Below are 15,979 nucleotides of genomic sequence, written 5' to 3' on the forward strand. Positions count from 1 at the left end.
ATGTATGGTGAGATCTTCTTACCTGGTAATTAAAACAGCAACAACAACAACAACAACAAAAAACCAATCAACCCAAGTATGCTAGATGGGTAAAAGACTTGAACTGATACACAGGAATAAAAGGTACACACATGGTCAACAAAGCACATACAGTATGTTTAGCTATCAGGAAAATGGAAATTAAAACCACATTGAGACACCACTGTAACTCCCCGTAGCATGGCTAAATTTATGAGGAGAGGAAACACCTAATCTTGGAGAAGATGAAGAACAACAACAATTCTTACATGTTATTGATAGAAATGTAAAATGACACAACTACTTTGGGACAAGTTTTGGCTGTTTTTATGGACTTTGCACATATCCCACTCTTTGGTACCAGCAATTCTGCACCTAGGTTTTCCCCAAGAGACATGAAAACAGATGCCCTCAATATCTCTTGTGGGAAGAAAGTTCAAAGCAGGCTTATTCAGAATAGCCAATACCAATTTATTCAGAATAGCCAATACCCAAAGGCTCATTATTGGGTTTGGGGGTGGGGCGGGAATGGCAAATAAACTGTGCTGTTTCTTTGCAATGGAATACTATTCAGCAATGAAAGAGGAATGAACTTCTGCTACACTCAGCAATGGGTAGAGCGAGAGACATTATGCAGAGAGAAAGAAGCATGTAGAACAGAGTAGATGCACCGTGATTCCATCTGCATGAAGTTCAAGAAGAAAAGGTAAAGTGAAAACAATCTGGAGAGTGATTGTTCATAAATAAGGCAGAGGACAATGACAATGATTTTTATAATTCTAGTGATTACATTATTGATTGAGTAGTCACTAAATCCAGGCATGTCTGACAACAGCAGTGTAAGGCAGAGTTTGCGAAGTGTCCCATCCTTCCACAGAAAAATGTTGAGGCACATAAAATTTAAGATACTTAACCAAGGTCAGGCAAGAGCTGACACAGATTTCCAACATAGAACCTGGGTTCTTGGACATAGGTTAGACTGGACCTGTCCACTTCTCTGTTTCAGGTGTCTCTGGGATTCTCAGCTACATCAGAGGAGAGAGAGAAGGAGATGGAGGGAGAGAGGAGTAGGGAAGAAATGGAGGGAGGCACAGGGCCTGTAGCTGTCGAAGAGCAGAGAAGGAACTCTTGCCAGTGTATTTACAGTATAGAAAAGTTTCCTGGGGATCAGGACATTAGCAGATGCTAAGCTTGCTGTGGTCAGGAGATGAATTTGATATGCCATAGATTTATAAATTAAAACGAAACCCTTAAGTTATTGGAAGAGAATGTAGCAGAATACATTTCTGCCTTAAGAGATAACAGGAAAAAAATAAAGCAAAGTAGAATTTCATCAAAGTTATCAACTTCTGCTCATCAAGAATCACCATGAGAAAGTAAGAAGGTGAGCCACAGACTGGGAGAAGATAATTGCACTGTGTTTATCTGAAAAAAAAAAATGACTCAAATCTTGAATGTAGAAATCAGTAATAAAAAGTCAACCCAATTGAATTAGGGAAATTGCTTCGATAGCCTCGCTTTGCAAAGAAGGATTGCTAAATGGTGAAAGACATTAGTAAATATGCTCAACAGCGTTACTCATTAAAGGAAACACAGATTGAAGCCACAATGTGGTACCGTTTTACATCCCCCAGAACGGGTGTATTTAAAGGACAGAACACACCACGTACTGTCAAGGATGTTCAGCCAGTGGAACTCTCCTTGCTGGTGAGAAACCATTCTAGAAGAAACCATTTGGCCGTTTCTAATAAAGTTAACATTGCACCTACCCTATGACCCAACAATTCTAGTACTTGGTATTCCTCAAGGGAAATGAATGCATGTGTCCACAAAAAGACCCACGCAAGAAGAATCTTCATTCATCTTGTCCAGCAAGTGGAATCTGTTCCTTATCAGCAGGAGTAGAAGTCTGAACACTTCTGGCCACAGCCTCTTGGTATCAGAGTCGCCAAGGAAATACAAGCAGTCAAGTGCTGGATGGAAGAACAACACATTATTCACACAGAGAGGAGACAGAGCGGGGTATGGGCTCTGCTTTAGTCCTGTGCGTTGGTCCCCCATGGCCAGCAGGTCCCTCCGTTTGGCCTGCACACACAGCCTCTTGAGAAGCAGAAAAAAGGGTCCCGCCCCCTCCTCTCAGTGGGGGGGGGGGGGCAGATACAGCAACTGATCAGGTGCCAGTTGATGCACATGTTTAAGTGGAACAAAGGGGTACACACTAAGCCTGATCCCGGAAAGATATTCCCACACAAGGAGGTGAGCCCAGCACAGGCTGTGAGGACTCCTTGTCTCTTGGGAAGGAAGTGCTCCAGGCCCAAGGCCTATTTCTACCCAGCAGAGTGGAGGTTGAAAGACCCCTGCAAGAGATTGCCCTTCTCCACCGTTTCCTGTTGGCATACAAACTTGGTGATAGGCTTGGAGACAAGCCATTGGAGGCCACAACAAAGAGTCTGGAGTTTAAAGTCATTAAAAGCTTGTCATCGTTTTGTGTGTAACTGCCCCAGTGACTGGAAAACAGGTTCTGATCACACCATTGCCTTCGTGTAAGCCATGACCAACACGGCTGACTGGGTTATTTGCTCTGTGAGGCTCAGAGACAGGACGGTGCCCGTCCAGGGTTTCCCTTGGACTCCTCCCCAGGTTGGTGAGCTGTGAGGTCTCTTCTCCTTCCCCTGACCTGCCCCCAGTGACTGGAAAAACGGTTCTGAGCACACCATTGCCTCCGTGTAAGTCACCAACAGGACTGACTGTGTTATTTGCAGGACAGAGCACGCCCAGGGCTTCCCTTGGATTCCTTGCCAGATTGGTGAGCTGTGAGGCCTTTTTCCTTCCCCTGAGGCGTCTGGTTGCGGGGAGCAAAAAGCGATAGCCTGAACTAACGACGTTGCCGTGACTCGGATTCGAACCGAGGTTGCTGCGGCCACAACGCAGAGTACTAACCACTATACGATCACGGCCAGCCACAGGCCAACTGGCAATGTCTGAGCTTGCTCTAGTAATTTTGACGTCAATAGATTTCGATTATTAAGCGGATTTGTTCCCAGACAGCCACGGGGGGTTCCCGCTTTTCTTTCTTTTATGCCTGCTCTGCTTTTCCCTCCCTTCCTCCCAATCCTCATATGTGATGAGAACAACTCTCATCTCATCACCAGCCCGGGCCTCCCTGCACCAGCCTCTCTCGGGAGGTCTCTCTGTCCTCGTCCGCACCTCCTCTGCTTCTCTCCCGCCTCTCCGTATTTCTGCTTTTCACCCTTCCTCTCTCCCGCCCCACCGACCGAAGCCGAGGTGAGCGAGAGGAGCGCAATCAGCGCAAAGACTCGGGCGAAGGCGGTGCAAGAACGGGAAGAGCCATCACTAGAGCGCACGGTGCGTTCTGCTTGCTTTCCTTGGGACCCATGCTGCTTAGGCCCAGGGAGTCGCGGACCCCGACGTTTCCTGGGATGCTGGGTCTGACGCCTGCGAGAGGCAGGACGCGGCGACGGCCATTCCCCTGCGCTTCCGGCTTCGGAATCACTCAATGTGTGGGTTTCAACCATAGCCAGAAAGATGCGCCTCTCCTATTTTCCGAGGCTTTGGAGCCTGCACAATTGTTCTACAAAAGGTGGTGGCTCCGCCTAACGTTGGATAGGCGCTTGCTCTGCATGGTAATACCAGAGAAAGAGTTGACTGTCCGTGTGTCGCAGTCCGGTAGTGTGCTTGCTTCCAAGTCTAGAGGTGGGTGGTTCGAGCCCGTTCTATGGAGCGTTTCTTGCATTTTAAAAATGCTTAAACCGCTGGTAACTTTCTTCTATCCAGCACATGTTCTCATGGAAAGGCAGAGCGACAGAGCAAGACCAACTTTACCCTCCTCTCCTCCGTGTCTCGCGTACCACATGAGGACAGAAATCAAGGTCCACTAGGATTCTGGAAACTCTCTCTCTCTCTCTCTCTCTCTCTCTCTCTCTCTCTCTGTTTTGAGACGGAGTCTCGCTCTGTTGCAAGGCTGGAGTGCAGTGGCACGATCTCGGCTCACTGCAACCTTCGACTTTCTGATTCAAGCAATTCTCCTGCCTCAGGCTCCCGAGTAGCTGGGATTATAGGCACGCGCCACCACGCCCAGTGAAGTTTTGTATTTTTAGTAGAGACGGTTTCACCATGTTGGCCAGGGTGGTCTCCATCTCCTGACCTCGTGATCCGCCCGCCTTGGCCTCCCAAAGTGCTGGGATTACCCACCGCACCTGGCGCGCTCTTCTCTCTCTCTCTCTTTAACTGTCATTCATTTAGCCCTTTCCATAGCTTTTGAGGTTAAATGGTTCCGTGATTTTACAATTAACATATAATGCTCTAGACATTCTCGTATGGGCATTTTCAGCCACTGGTTGTATTTCTACAGCATAGAGGTTCAATTACTATAGGAAGATCAATTATCATAGTATTCACATGGTATTTATATCATTCCATTCTCTCTCCTCTGTTGGCTTATTAGCTATAACTCTTTCTTTTGTTATTTTAGTAATTGCCTTAGGGCTTAGAGCAAACCTTTTTAACTGATCACAGTCAACCTTCAAATGATATTAAACCTCGCCGTCTGGCCTTGACGCTACTGCTGACATGTACTTCACTTTTAGGTATGTTATAAACCCAACAACACAGTGTTATTGCTTTTGTTTAAATAGTCAGATTTTTACAAAAGAAATTTACAAAATAAAAGAATACCTAGGACAGTTACCCATTTCTGGTGTTCTTCATTTCCTCGTGTAGATCTGGATTTTCATCTGGTATTGGATTCCTTCTGCCTGGAGGACTGCTTTGACGTTTCTTGTAGTGTGGGCGGGCTGGTAGTGAATTTGGTCAGCTTTTGTACATCTCTAAATGTCCTTATTTCACTTCCAGTTTTGGGAATTTATTTTTTCTGGCGTAGTATTCTAGGCTAACTTCCCCTGCCCTCAGTACCTTAAAGATGTTGCTTCTCTGCTCGCCTGCATTGCTGCTCCTGGTAGAGGCCGGCAGGAGCAGAAAGGAAGCTGACGCAATCCTCAGGCTTTGTTCCTGTGTATGTACAATGTCTTTTTCTTCTGGCCGGATTTGAGCAATGTTATTATGATGTATCTAGGAGTGGTTTTCTTCATGTTTCTTGTGCTTTGGTTTCCTCAACTTTTTGGGTCACTGGATTTATAATTTTTGTTATGATTGGGAACTTTTCAGCTATTGTTTCTTCAGAAATTGGCCAGGCAACAGTGGCTCACACCTTCAGGAGGCCAAATCAGGAAGTGTTGAGTGAGGAATGAAATTCAAGACCAGCCTGGGCAACATACCGAGACCCCATTCCTAATAAAAATAACAGAAAGAAAATAAATGTTTCCTCTCCTCCCTGCTCCTTCTCAGGGACTCCAATTACTCATAAATTAGACCTCTTAAGTCTGCCCTACAGTTCACTGATAATCTTTTCACTAAAAAAAAGTCTTTTGTCTGTGAGTTTCATTTTGCATATTTTCAATTATTCGTGGTTCCATGTTCCCTGATCATTTCTTCCTCAACGTCTAATCTGCTGTTAATCCCATCCAGCAAATTTCTCATCTCTGATACTGTGGTTTTGGTGTGATATTGGCTCACTGCAACCTCTGCCTCCCGTGTTCAAGTAGTCCTCCTGCTTCAGCCTCCCAAGTAGCTGGGACTACAGCCATGTGCCACGACGCCCGGCTAATTTTTTGTATTTTGTAATTTGAGTAGAGATGGGGGTATCACCGTGTTAGCCAGGATCGTCTTCATCTCCTGACTTTGTGATCCACTGGACTCAAACTCCCAAAGTGATGGGATTACACTTGTGAGCCACCACACCAGCTCCTTCCTTCCTTCCTTCCTTCCTTCCATGAGACAGGGTCCCACCCTGTAGCCCAAGCTGGAACTCAGTGGTGTAATCTTGGCTCACTGCAACCTCTGCCTCCCAGGCTCCAATGATCCTCCCTCTGCAACCTCCTGAGTAGCTGGGACTACAGGCACACACCACCATGCCTGGATAATTATTTGAATTTTTTTGGTAGCGCTGAGGTTTCATCATGTTGCCCAGTCTGGTCTGAAACTCCTGCACTCAGGGGATCAGCCCACCTTGGCCTCCCAAACTGCTGGGATTACACGCACCTGTTTGTTTGTGGAGAGGAGCAGTGGGCAGATTTCAGGTAGGAGAGTAAATCGGGCATCTGTTACTCCAACATTGCCAGGAGCCGAAGGCATCTCTTTACGTGTTCTTAGTTTGACTTCAACAGGAGGTGTGCCAATGTATCTTCCAATATATTTTTCCAACTCAGTGAGAGAGGCTTTTCCTTCGTGCTCTTGCCAGCACAGCAAAGTTTCCATACATCAGTCTGATGTACCAGTGAGGGGGTGGTGCCCGCCTGACTTACCTAAGCAGTAGACGCAGCAGAAAGACATGGTGGACACTGACTGCCCAGAGATACTCTCTGGCATGTGTTCCACAGCAAAACCTCCAAGATGTTTAGAAAGTCTTCCAATAATTGTAATTGTTTTCTGTGGTGATTTACCTAACTGAGTCCAGAGAAAACTGGCTGGAGGGACCCTGAACTGCTTCCTGTCAAGAGGCCTATCAAATAGGAGAAGAAAGAATGGCTCCTTTTAGACATTTGTTCCTCTTCTCTTTTCTTTGTGAATTGCATTCTGCTTTTGTTGAATGCAAACGATCTACGGACTGTTCTCCCTCCTAGACAAGGGTGAATTGGCATGCTAATAACTACCTCTGTGTTTTATTCCTTCTTTGACGGTGTTTGTTTTGTTTTGTTTTTCTGTAAAACTCATCTCACTGGAGACAAATCTCTGGAGCCATAGGATCCTGCACCTGACCATGCTTCTTATGCAGACCTGGATTCTTGGAGTTATTGGCTCCCTTTGCCTTGGTTCTTTTGTTGACTCTCTTCAGCAAAACTGAACTCTGACTTTTACACCCTAAATCTAGCTCTTGGACATATAGGTCCTTTTGCTTCCTGACTCCTCCTTGACCCAGCCCAGCCTTTCCAACCTCTCCATCTGTGTCTGTCTGTCTGTCTCTCATACTCCAGGCTGCCCCTAGTATTACCCACTTTCTTCTCCTTCTCTTCAATGTTCAGGGTTTACCTTCCTCTCTGCCTACAGAGTCCCACAGGCTGAGGGGGTGTCCCCTTACAGAGAGGGGAGCTCATTCCAGAAGGTGCCTCTAGACTTGGAATAAACCTTACAAAGAACACCCAGGTTTGAAAAGCTTTTTCTATCTTCCCATTACCCGAATTATTCAAAGGACTAAAAGTGGGAAGTCCAGTAGAATTCTTGATGTCGCTCAGAAACCTGCATTGGAACGCCTTCATTCACCGAGCATTGGGTGCTCACGAGGTGTGAAGCCTTGCTCTAGGTGAGTAGCTGCATGGTGAGCAAGTCCTGCCCCACTGAGCCCACATCTGGAGGCATCAAGAAGGGACCGGGCAGTGGGAACACAACCGGCTGGTGTCCTCCCCACAAGCATTTCCCCATTCAGGCACAGGGAATGCAAGCGGTGAGCACGACAATTTAAGCATAACAAAGGATGGGGAAGTGGCTGACTTCAGAGCAAGAGGCGATGGTGGTCACGTGTGGTGGGGCAGCTTCCCATAGGGGAAGTGCAGGCGGCAGTGTGGGCCAGGGAGAATGTCGTGGATCTGGCATTCCTGCATCTTGCCCCTACTCACATGGCCTGGTGTCAACTCGGAAACATGGCAACCACACAACTTCTGGCCTCCGTGTCACCACACCCTCAGGCATCTAGAACCTGTGCAATGGCACAAAGAAGTGAGGATGCACAACCTGGGGATGGGGGCATTTAATAACGGACAGGTGTCTGAGGCAGATGTCGTCAGACTTCCAGGCCCCACTTGCCTCTTTGTGGAGCAATCAGGGCAGTCATCGGCAAAAAAACTAAAGACTACGCGTCCTGCTCCATGAAGAGGCGTAGTTAACCTTGTAACTGTTCTTTTTGGACCTTCATTCTTCCACGTCCAGATATATGGGGTCTTTGTTGCCCATCTGCTTCAAGTTAGATGATGAAAATCCTGCCTGAAGGCTTAAGGGTTTGTTAGAAAAATAAATGCTGTTTACAAAAGGTGCATTTTAGGCAAAAGCTCAATTCTGGAGCTCCAGAATCTACCTATCCCAAGCCCAATACACACCTCCTTTCTCTCCCTCCCTCCTCCTCACACCTGCCTCAGCTGATTCTTCAGGCTGCACATCTCTGAGAAGATGACAATCCCTAGCAGAAGAACAAGAGAACCTTGGACTCTTCTCTCCATGAAGCCGTAGACGCGAGCAGATAGCCTCATTCCGTGGCGGTGTGACTCTGAAGTCACTCAGGTTTTCTGTGCCTCCATTTCCTCATTGTAAAATGGGCCCAATAGGAATGCGTTTCAAAATGGGTTGTTCCAAGTTTAAATAAGACATTGCAGTAAAACATTGAGCCCAGGCCCGAATGCATAGTAAATACTCCAAGAGCATTAGCCATTATTACTATCATTATCATCGGTGGTCTCATCGCAGCTATTATCATTATCTACATCCACCTTTGAAATAATTGCATATCTTTTTATGGTATGGAGGGATCGCAACCTATAACATTTCCAAACTGATGAACATTTATTATTACAAATATTGCTGCTGGGAACATATTTCTGCATTTTAATCATGACCGGTGTGTTTCTCCATCAAATCTTCGCACACAATTTGGGGATGTTTCAAAACACATTCCCTGACCGGGAATCGAACCCGGGCCGCGGCGGTGAAAGCGCCGAATCCTAGCCACTAGACCACCAGGGAAACTGACAAAAGCATCAATCTCCTTGTCTGAAGAAAAAAAGAGGAGGTAAATACTAACTTTTTAAGAGGAGGAAAGCCCAACTGAAAGTGGCTCTTTGTGACCCAAGCGGGCTGCAGGACTGCAGGGCTCCAAGCAGTCACTGCCCAGCTGCTCAACACCTCTCACCTTTGCCAGCCTGGCCGCTGCCTTGGGCTGTATTGAGGCCAGGCCACAAGGAAACTGAGCGGTGTTCCATTCTAGCCTAGCTGTACCACGGTGTGAGGCAGAGCCAAGCACTTGCTCTCTTTCTGAGCCTCAGTTTCCTTGCCACCAGAGTGCAGACTTGGCTCTCAGCGGGTGATGAGCCCAGTCCTTCTGGTTCCTGATCTCAGAACTGGCTCAAGGGGCTCTACCCATAAAGACATGTGTAGGGGTCCCCTTTCACCCCCAACTAGTTCAATTCGTAGAGCATGAAACTGAATTGAGGGGTCTTTGGCTCGAGCTCCAGGTGCAGATTTAGGTTCGTTTTCTTTTGTTCCGCCACGCAATTCAACCGGTTCCAACTGTGCTCCGGGAGCGAGGAAGCCAAGTGGGCTTCACAGGACAGACCTCCTTGGTTTCAGAGACATTGTAGCTGTCAGCTTGAAATGTTCAGAAAGAAGATTTCGGCGATAGATGAGAAGACTGGAAATTTCTGGATCTAAAGCTAACATGACGTCCACCTCATCCGGCGCCCTCGTCTCCGATCCAACTCACAGCGGGCAAACCGGGCCTGGTTCCTAGTGCTCAGCGGGGTTTCAGGTAGTAATGGAACTCCTCCCGTGCTTCTTCTGATCAAAGATGCAGCTAAGTTCCCCCATCCCACTCCTCAGCTCCACTCCCCTCCCTTGAAAAAAAGAAAAAGAAAAGGTCATTATGAAAGCCACCTTTCGTGTGTGAGGCAAACCTGCTGACCCCACTCTAGCTAAACGACCCGAGCACCGCCCCTTGAGGACACATCCACGAAAATCTTAGGCGCCGCCTTGGGCAACTGCATATTGCTGCCTATGACGGCTGAAATTCGACTGCATCTAGACATTCCCGCGGCCCCAGGAAAGTGCTGGCAAAAGGCCCCGGGAAGCACCTGCGATCCCTCAGGTAAGAAGACTGCGGATCCCAATAGGCCCGGGCTGAGGGTGTCCCGCCTGCTCCCGAAATGAAGACCCTGGAGACCCATAGCCGGGCTACGGGATCCAGATTCTTTCCGCGGGGTATCCAGTTCCAGAACTAAGCGCCGGTGTGCGGGATTCGCCCCGCTGACACTCTCCGGCTCCCAGAAGCTGCAGCAGCCGGCGGGTTTTGAGCTTCCGAGTCCCGGGCGCACAGGAGTGTGGACGCCACCCCTCCAAGGCTGTAGACCCCGCCTCGGGGCCTTTTCCCTGGCGCCGGCAATCACGGCTCATTCTTTCACAGGGTATCGACCCTTCTGGTCCTCCCAGCAGCCGCAGGACCCTCCCTGCCCACCCTTCGCCCAAACCGAGGGGCCTCATCGTTGCTCTTTCCTCGCGGGCCCTCCACTTAGGGTGTCAACAGAGGTAGGTCAAGGGAGAAACTTGGATTTCTACACACACCTGGCTACAATGAGATGGCGCTACTCCCCTTCCCCTGCAGAAGCAGACTCAGAAAAAGGTAGTTAAAACAGAAGGTTTAAATAAAATCGAGAGTCTGATAACATAATACCCAAAAGTCCAAGTTTCAATTGAAAATCATTCATCATACCAAGAACCAGGAAAATCTCATACTGAATGAAAATAGACAGCAAATACACACTGGCAATATGATGAGAGAGGTGTTGGGATTGTCTGACAAAGATTTTAAAGCAAGCAAGCCTGATGAAAATGCTTTAGTAATTATGAGCACATTTGAAATCAATGGACAAATAGAAAGCCTTAGCAATTAAATATAAGATTTAAAGGAGAACCAGATGGAAGTATTAGAAGTGGAAAATACAACAACCAAAATAAAAAGTCCGGCACATAGACTGAACAGCAGAATGGATGGGGCACAGCAAAGAAATCCATCCACTGCGCACATGGAAAAAAAAAAAAAAAAAAGACATTACATAATCTTAACAAGGAAAAACTAGACTGGGTGAGAAAGTGAACTGAACCTCAGGGACCTGTGAAACTACCTCAAAAGGTCTCACTTTCATGTTGTTATCTATGTCTGGAAGGGGAAGAGGAAGAGGACAAGGCTGAAAACATAAAGAAATAAATGGCTAAAAGCTTCTCAGAGTTGGCAAGAGACATAAACCTACAGGTTCGAGAAGCCGTGAGAATCCCAAATGGGATAAAACCCAAAGAGGTCCGTGGCAAGACACGTGAAAAAATATAATGTCGGAAATGAAAGACAAAGAAAATATCTTGAAAGCAACAGAGAAAGGTGACACCTTACCTGGAAAGGAAAAATAATTTTGGCGATGATGGATTTCTCATCAGAAACCGTGGAGGCAGAAAGAAGTTGCCCAGTGCTTTTCAAGCCGTGAAAGAAAACAATTGTCAGCCCAGACTCCTCTCTCCAGCAGAAACATCTTTCAGGGATTAAGGGGAAGATCAAAACAGTTTCAGATTAAGAAAAGCTAAGGGAATCTCTCACCAGCAGTTCTACCTTAAAAGAAAGGTTAAACGGAGTTCTCTAGACAGAAAGGGAATGATTAAAGAAGGAACCTTGGGACATCAGAAAGAAAATTTTTAAAAAAAGGATAAGCAAAATAGGCCTTCCTTCTCTTGAGTTTTCTAAACTATGATTGATGGTTTCAGAAAAAATTGTAGCATCGTTCGATGTGGTTCTAACTCTCCTTAAAGAAAATGTTTGAAACAATTATAAACTGGGAGGGTAAAGAGACCTACAAGGGAGGTAACTCGTCTATCATTCACTGAAGCTGATACAACAATGATACCAGTATACTGTGTGGTCAGATATAGATGCACAGACATATGAATGTCTGTAAAAATCAAGAGGGCTATGCAAACAGATAGAAACACTATGGATAAGGCAAAACACCATTCTCAAAAATGTTCAAGTCACCACAGGAAGGTAAGGAAAAGAAAGCATATCCAGAAAACGACACCAGAGAGAACAAACACAAAAGGAAAAATATAATGGCAGACTTAAGCCCTAACATATCAATCATCATATTAAATATCAATGGCCTAAGTACACCAATTACAAGACACAGATTGGCAGAGTAGGTTAATGGACATGACCCAACTACATCCTGGCTACAAAGAGACTACCTTCAAATATGATGATACAGGCAAGTTGAAATCAAAAGGATGGGAAAAGATATATCATGCAAACCTTAGACAAAGAAAAACAAGACTGGTTATATTAATGTCAGATATAGTATATTTCAGAACAAAGAAACTAATCAGAGACAGAGAGGGATATTAGATAATGAGGAAACAACCAATCCACCAACTCCTCCCCTGACAAAAGTCATAAATGTCTATGCAGAAACAACTGAAAATACTGAACAGAGAACTAGACAAATCCACAAATATAGCTATATGCTTCAACGTCCCCCTTTCTCACAATTTATACAACAATCAGACAGAAAATCAACAAGAATGTAGAAGAACCCAACAGCATGATCAACCATTAGGACTTAAATTGACAATTTTAGAACACGCAACCACACCAGAATATACACTGTTATGGGATGCATTGTGCCCAGCCCTCTCACCCAAATTCATATGTTGAAATCAGAACATTAGTAGCAACTAGTGATATACTAATTAAAATCACAATGAGAAATTGCTACATACCTATCAGAATGACCAAAAGAAAAGCTTAACCACATCAAGTTCTGTCAAGGATTCAGAGAAAGCTGGATTACTCATACATTGCTGGTGGGAATGTAAAAGGTTACAGCCACTCTTGGGAATATCTGTGTAGTTTTTACTTTTAAAACCATATGTGCAACTACCATACCACTTAGAAATTGCATTCCCTGCATTTATCACAGAGAAATAGAATCTTATGTTCACACAAAATCTGTATACTTAAAGTTTATAGCAGCCTTGTTTTTAATAGGCAAAACTGGGGAAACAATGTACAGATGACTTCCATGAGGTGAATGGTTAAACAAACTATGTTATATGTCCATAGCATCGAATAGTCCTCAATAATTTTTTAAAAAACAACAAACTATTGATACCCACAATAACCTGGATGAATCTCCACAGAATTATGCTGAGTGAACAAAGGGTAATCCCAAAGGTGACATGTAGGATTCCATTTATGTAACATTCTTGAAATGAATAAATTATATATGAATGGGCAATAGGTTAGTAGTTGCCAGGGGTTAAGGAGGGAAGAAGGAGCAGCACTGAAGATACAGGATCATGGCTATAAAAAAAGTGACATGATGAATCCTGGTGTTGATGGAAATATTCTGTACCTTGCTTGTATCAATGTCAAGCTCCTGGTACTGTTGCATTTGCAATACATTTGCAGTATTTGCAAATATTACAATTTTGGAAACATTACCAAGATGTTACCATTGGAGGAAACTGAGTAAAGGGTACAAGGGACCTCTCTTTTTCTCTCTGAGTTCTTAAGATTGTATGTGAATTATTAAAACGTAAAAATTAACTTAAAAATCCCAAGTATATTTATCCTTGACTGATCATGCCTTTGCTTAAAAACATTAAAGCCCCCGTCTCTACTAAAAAATACAAAAAAATTAGCCGGGCGAGGTGGCGGGCGCCTGTGGTCCCAGCTACTCGGGAGGCTGAGGCGGGAGAATAGCGTGAACCCAGGAGGCGGAGCTTGCAGTGAGCTGAGATCCGGCCACTGCACTCCAGCCTGGGCGACAGAGCCAGACTCTGTCTCAAAAAAAAAAAAAAAACATTAAAGCAACAATATTTTTCCCAACACCCGTCATTTTCTTAAAGACAGTTCTAACAAAAGCTGTTCTTAGGGCTTTTCCTAAAACTTTAAAACTTCTAGTAATCCTTACCGTTCTTCTTTGAGAGCCTTCCAGGATTTTGTTTTATTTATTTATTTTACACCTTTCAAGAGAATAAAGACAAAAACTGGCAACTGGCCTATAATACTATATTAGTTCTCCAGAGAAAGAAAATGAGCAGGATACACACACACACACACAGAACCAGAGAAGCCCAAGTTCTACTCTGAGTAAGCTCTAGACCTAGGAGAGTCGAATATAGTTCAAGACCAAGTCCAAGGCTTAAGGCAGAAGACTGATGTCCCGGCTCAAAGACAGTGGAGCAGAAAAACTTCTTTCTTAACCCTTCATCCTATTCAAGCCGTCCATGGGTTGGATGAGGCCCACTCACACTGGGGAGGGCAATCTGCTTCACTCAGTTTACTGATTCAAATGTCAATCTCCTCCAGAAACACCCTCAGAGACACAGTGAGAAATCATGTCTAACCAAATATCTGGGCACCCCCTGGCCCAGTCAAAGTGACACAAAAATTAACCGTCACAAATGCTCTCAATGGAAGTGACTAAAAAATGTAGCATCATGTCCTGCCTGTTTATCCCATGACAATTAATATATTCCAGCATTACATTGGCTTCCGTTCCCTTACTGTAGCAACATGTAGGAGTTTCATTTAACGTGAGGATAATTTTGACATTATGGAGTCTCTCCCTACCCGTACCTACCATTGCCACTTGTGGATTGTCATTTTGCCATGGCTTCCTTATACAAAATATCAATAAACTGGATACTTTGATAATGTAAGTTTGAATTTCATCCTGGCTGCATAAGTCACTTTCCATTTTGACAAATCCTAGAAGTATTTTTATCTCCTGAATATTGATAACGCATACCTATTGTGGGGCCCACTCTCAATCTCATGGTTTCCTTTATTTTCATTCAGATCTCAATAGATATGCCTGGGCTGCTTGAACGTCACTAAAAATGGCCCATGGCCGTGTCCAACTATCAGAGTCCAGTAAAATCCTGGCCATGGAATGGGGGGATGGAAAGTGAGAACCACCGAACTCAGCAAACAAAGACTCAGTTTAAACCTCTTCGCTAAGGGATGATCAGACTCTATCATGGCTTCTAATAGCATAAGACCATGTCCCGTGAATTACCCTAGACTCCCATGACAATGCCTACCGAGAAAAGCTCAAGACTGCCAGGGGAACTTACTTTAATTCTAGCCAATATCTGCTGATGATGGTAGGTTCAGTCTTATAGCACTTACTAAGAAGGGAATCCTTCCTCCATCCCTTTGAGAAATGTGTGTATCTCCTAGGGACTCCAGTGTGTCTTTCCATAGGATTTGAAAGCCATTCCTTTGAGGGGTGGTCCTTAGGAAGGACTGAGTCTCTGTCTTCTGGTCTCTGTGGGAGGTTAGAATCCTAATATCTAATATTGCCAGCTGGCAGACACAGCTGTCTTGATGAGGCAGAAGCTTGCAATGACCAATCTTTTGTAATGTTTCACTTGTGCCCCGCCCTCTCCCCTGCCTTACTCTCTGATTAGAATGCCATCACCTCTGCACAAATGCGATGGACCTCAGCCCCTTCCTCTATGGACAGTAGTTACTGAATAAAATCTGTTTTCACAGCTTTGATTAATGTCTGGCTTTACCTTTGAGAAAATAAGCGTGAGCAATTGTTTTCAGTGACACGGCAGCTGCAAAGAGAGGCACAGACATGGCAGGAGAGGGAGGAATCATCTGACTCTTCTCATTTCATATGCATCAATTACTGCCTGGTGTTTATGAGCTTGAGACTTGGCAGGGTTGTCCTGCTGTATCACTCCATGGCTCTGCAGCAAGACTTGAATAGGCTGGTGGTGACACTTGGTGTGACCACAGCCACCTTCAAAGATGCCATTAAGGGTTCACAAGAAAATGAAAGGAAACAGAAAAATTGATTTTGAAAGTTGTTGCCTCTCCTGCTTCCTGATACAGAGTGTGTATGATATTGCTGTGTGATGTTAGTTGGACTGCAATTTAGCACAACAGCTGTTCTAATAATTGGCAGTTTCTCATCGAGTTAAGCCTACCTGAAAAGCAAGCACACTTGCTTTTATTGATTACCCCCATTAAATGAGCAATACATCCAACAAGGCTTCTACCAAAAATGTTCTTATTAACCTCATTTTTATACTAAGGAAAAACTGGGTACAACACAAGTCTTCATCAACA

At 45.0% G+C, this 15,979-nt stretch overlaps 2 non-coding genes across 2 annotated transcripts; both read right to left on the reverse strand.

Annotated features, from left to right (window-relative positions):
- Positions 1–2,903: 2,903 nt before the first annotated feature.
- TRNAH-GUG lies at positions 2,904–2,975 on the reverse strand. Its single transcript has one exon. It is a non-coding gene; the product is annotated as a tRNA-His (tRNA).
- Positions 2,976–8,751: 5,776 nt separating this feature from the next.
- TRNAE-UUC lies at positions 8,752–8,823 on the reverse strand. Its single transcript has one exon. It is a non-coding gene; the product is annotated as a tRNA-Glu (tRNA).
- Positions 8,824–15,979: the final 7,156 nt, after the last annotated feature.

The sequence above is a fragment of the Papio anubis genome, chromosome 1, assembly GCF_008728515.1.
Source record: "Papio anubis isolate 15944 chromosome 1, Panubis1.0, whole genome shotgun sequence".
In the NCBI taxonomy this organism is placed as follows: Eukaryota; Metazoa; Chordata; class Mammalia; order Primates; family Cercopithecidae; genus Papio; species Papio anubis.